This window comes from Camelina sativa, chromosome 11 (genome assembly GCF_000633955.1).
Source record: "Camelina sativa cultivar DH55 chromosome 11, Cs, whole genome shotgun sequence".
NCBI classification, from domain to species: domain Eukaryota; kingdom Viridiplantae; phylum Streptophyta; class Magnoliopsida; order Brassicales; family Brassicaceae; genus Camelina; species Camelina sativa.
Window position 1 is genome coordinate 16,241,040 of NC_025695.1, and position 5,024 is coordinate 16,246,063.

The following is a 5,024-nucleotide window of genomic DNA, read 5'->3' on the forward strand; positions in this document are numbered from 1 at the left end:
TTTGTTTTTTGTCAACCATTGGACCACAATAAACCGGTCCAGTAGCCAAATCCCTACATTCGTAGGAAGCAAGACTTGATTCCTGGTGTGATGGTGTCATGTGCATTAAAGACTTAAAACAAATAAAAAATAAAAAAAAATTTCTTACTGTAAAAAGGTTTAGTCGTGCAAGAGAGAGACTTTTGTTTTCCCTTTTTTATTTTTATTTTCTATTTCAATTTTTTGTTTTATTTTATCATCTATTTCAATTTTTTTTTATTAAGTAACAAGACTTTTGGTAATTTAAACACAATATTGTGTCATTCTAGTTATGACTTATGAATTCTAGTTATGACTTATGAGAGAGAGTCAGTCGAGCAATATTTTTTTAAATTTGAGTCAATCTAATCTATTTTCACTATTAAATAATGTAAATAATATCCAACGAACTCGTATATAGCTGTATATCCCCTTATTATGGCAAAGTAACTTTTTTTTTGGTAAGATTTACATAATTAATTTCTTGCCATTTGAATAAATAAAAAAATTTAAATTTATTATTTGTAATATCCAAAAACAAACATAAAATAATTCTAAAAGATATTAGTTTTTATAATTTAAATATTTAAGAAACTTTTAACTTCCTAAAAATGTAAATTCTTGCGGATCATGTTATGGAGCGGATTATTCTAGTAAAATACATAAAATATTTTAGTTTGATAACAAATGAGTTCATGAGAGATGTTACACCAATTCTAACCGGTAAAAAATACAAAAAATACAGTCCATATAATATTATAAAATATTAATATTAATAAAAGCATATTAAAACATATATAAAAGATACATTGATATTTTCTAATAATTATTAAAAAATTGTTCCACGATATACCAAAAGTTAAAATCTAGTTAATTAAGTAGAATGTTGATGTATAGTCATAGACAGAGTCGTTGCTGAATATTTATGGGCCGCAAGTCCAAATAGAACAAATGTTGTCTAATTTTTTATAGTTAAGTTTTTGGAAAAAAATAGAATTGTTGACTAACAAGGAAAATAGTGGTACTGGGATTTGAATACTGGTATTGGGCAATAAAAACCAAATACTTTTACCATTAGAGTAAGAAAACTTATCATAAAAAGACCGATTAATGATTACATGTTATCTGATGCCCGCAAACACCTGCTTGCTCTGCTTGTAGTCCTGGCCGGCTCTGACCAAGATTATATAATTAAGATTAAAAAGAATTACCATTGTCATGCCCCATAAACATTATTTACTTTTTTTAACCCATGCATGTTTGAACACTGCAGGCAGCTTTTTATTTTTTATAAGGTAAATTCCATCAGGTCTGGCAATCCAATGACGCCATTTATCACATCCATCAATGTTACCGGCTCTGTATGCTATAAATTCTTGACTATATCGCATGTACAATCCATGTTTCAAACCACAAGTCCATCTTGTCCTTCTGCCTAACTTGTCCCCGAATACTATTCTTTTCATTTATTTGAATTGTAAATTTGCGATAGCTAGATTGTCATCTCTTGAGTGACATTGGTACTGAAGAACCAAACCGGGACCAAGATCGTTCTCAATTAGAATTTTGTTGTTCGGACATGAGAACCATGATGATACATTTAACCCAAAACACATTGCAATAACAAACATAAAAATCATAAGACGATTCATTTTCTTGTTTTTTATTTAGGATATTTTTGGAGAAATTTTGGAGAGTTAGATGCATGAATCTAATGACATCAAAGTGTAGTATTTATAATGATTTTCTGCTGTTAATAATTCTGTTTATTTTTATGTGTGGCCTTAAATAATAAGTTGAATTAAAACACAAACACATATGGACTAAAAATAGATAGTGTAGAAAAGTATGATTGAACTAATAAAAAGAAAATCAACCTTACAAATTTTGTTGTAAAATTTATTGGATTTTGGAATATTCTTGGAAATAAGGATGTTGGTTCCGTAATTTATGCATTAGTTATTGTAAGAGAACTTATGTTGAAGAATTTTTCAGCGTATAAGAATAGGATATCTAGTCGTACAACATGGTACGTACGGTGTTCATTGATACTAGGCATGTTCTTTTTGTCGCCGTGCGACTCTCACACGTGATTCATATAAAAGTAACTGTGTATTGTATACTTATGACTTACTCAAAGGGTATGACCTTAAATTTTGAACTAAAAATGGATTTTTAGATGAGAATTATCATCTCCATTGTCAATTCTTCTCAAAGGTCCGTCAATGGCTTCTATACTATCTACAGTCGCAGCTTTAAAAAATGGATATGGATAAAGGATTGAGTCGCTTGTATTTCTAGCGGCTCTGATATTTTAATTTCAAAATCGCAGTGTCAAGTATACAGAAGAGGAAAAGAAGAATCGAATGAAAAATGATGCGTTTTTCATTACCACAGTCGCATCGACGTTATTTTGTCCTATATATTGTAATTAACATCAGAAAATGTCCGTGCAATGCAGCTGTGTAAATAAATATCTTTGCCTTACTATACATTTGTCAAGATAAGACAAAACGAGACCATCTTTTCTTGAAATGTCTCCCTGACGATTGCATAGAACCATAGAGAATCCAACTCGCGAGCTCAAAATCATATCAGCTGGTTACATCAATACCATGGCCGAAATGGACATGTATGCAAGCGACAAATACAATACACAAAAAGTTACTATGCCACCAAAAGAAGTCAATTGCAAAATTGGTCCAATATTTTTGGACAACATTTACACAGATTAAGAATTAAGATACGTGGATGGCATATAAATGTGTAACACATTATGTGTTTGAACTTTTCATAAGTCGACTTTCTTTCCAACTGTGCTTATCAATGTTGTAACTTGTAACTCGTAATTTATTAGAGTATATTCCATATCTATATCATGAATTTTCTTAAGAGATTGTTTCGTTTCATTTCATTAATGAGACTATTAAAAGAAGCTCATCACTAGACTTTCTTTCCAACATAAAACGAAGAAATTATGAGATATACCCTAATCCAAATTCAGTTTAATAGTAAAATAATTTGTGTAAACTACTGTGCCAGCTTTGCATATTTTTGTAACACATCAAAACATGTCCATGCATTTCTAGAAAAATATCTTTACCAATCATTCAACATTATCCAAATAATTTGCCAAGACAAGACTTTGAACCCAAAAAAAAAAGGGACCCGCCTCTTCTATCCGAAATGTCTCCCACAGAGTTACAAAGATCCAGAGAGAATAATCCAACCCTCGAGATCATAATCATAGACGTCAGCTTATCAATGACTCGGATAAGATTGACGTATACACCGTTGTTTCAATCACCGACGACATCATTCAAAAGACACAAGCGGCCAAAACGCCCATTGACTTCTACGGTGTTTCCAATCCGACTTGGAACCACACCATGAAGTTTTACGTCAATGAAGAAGCAGCCCTATTGAACCTCTAGGTCAAGTTATTTAGCTATTGGCTTGAAAGAGAGAATGGCCTTTGTTTGGGAGACGTCAACGTCTTGGTTTCTTGCTTCTACCAACTACCATTAATGAACTGCAATAAATACAAACTCAAGATGGTGACTTACATTGTGAAAATCATGGAGAGAACCAACGGAATGCTAACTTTCTCATATCAGCTTAAAACCGACAGTATCCGTTGACGATTATTATCCTTCGGCCCCAGATTACTCGTTATCTTATGGTTAACTTATTATTCCAAACCCGGATCCAATGATGTTCAGGTCACCCCGTCATGTGTTCCCCTCAACTTAAACCGCAGTGCCGAAACTGACCCTAGAGCTCATGATCAAATCCGCTAAAGACATAAATAAGGTCAACATCGGCAACGAGATGAGCGTATCGGTTATGATCCGCGAAGGTAAGAAAACGACTACATCCAATACTCCTATCGCCTATTGTGTCTACAGAAACCCGAGATAGGACCACGAAGTTAAGTTTTCTCTTGATGAAAAGTTAGTTGAAGAGGGTCGTTTGACTCTTATTGTGAAATTGATTGGAGTTCGGACCATTCTTGGAGATAAGGACGTTGGTGAAGTCAAAGTCCCGATTAAGGAGCTCTTTGGATTACATCCGCCATCTCTTCCGTCAACTAGCAACGGTGATGATAGTAACGGTGTGAGTTTGGTGACGCGGGGTGTGAGTGTGACGGGTTCCAACAAAGAAAAGGAACATTGAGCTTCACTTATAGGTTTCTTGCGTAGCAAGCTCCTCAACCATTTATTATGAATCCGTTTCATGTAGCCTTAGGTTACCCGATTGTTCAACCAGGAGTAAATATTGGGTCGAGCAACACTCAACTGCCAATTTATATGCAGTCGCAGCAGTACCAGTCACATGGACACCAAGATTATTCACCACCGCAGTTGCAATCACTACAGCATACACAATCACAATTACAGCAATACCAACAATATTCTCCACCACAACTGCGCGCAACTACAACAACAACCACAATGAAGTAAACATGTATGAGGTTGACGCATGATCGGCATATATAAATTTAGTTGGTTTGATAGGCTAAAATTTAGTAGGTTTGTCACAACTGACCGATCTACATGTGCTAAATTTTAGGAGTCAACTCCATTTAAATATGAATCGTCTAGCCATATATTTATTTAATACATTAAAAAAATACATAAATTATTCAGTGAAGAAAGCTAAACACTTATTTAAATAGTAAAGAACGCTCAAATCTTATTTTAAAAAAAAACTCCATTAAATAGAAATAATAAGATATTGTTAGCACATGTTCATCGTTTGATAATCCTAGAACCATTTGCCGAGCTGCCTCATTATTTTCAATTAGGCTAATCACATCCCAATAGAAAGATGAGTTGTATTCGATATTAGATAACTGGTGTATACGACGTACAGCTCTCTCTCTGTCAGAACACATGTCTTCTCCTGCAATTTTAATAGTTTTCGAATGCCATCGAAATTTCAGATTTTTCAGTGCTTCCTGAACCTTTACGTTTGCGTCTCACAGCGGTTGGATGCACTTTCTC

General features: G+C 33.7%; 1 pseudogene; it reads right to left on the bottom strand.

Annotated features, from left to right (window-relative positions):
- Positions 1,126-1,670, bottom strand: LOC109127287 (annotated as a pseudogene).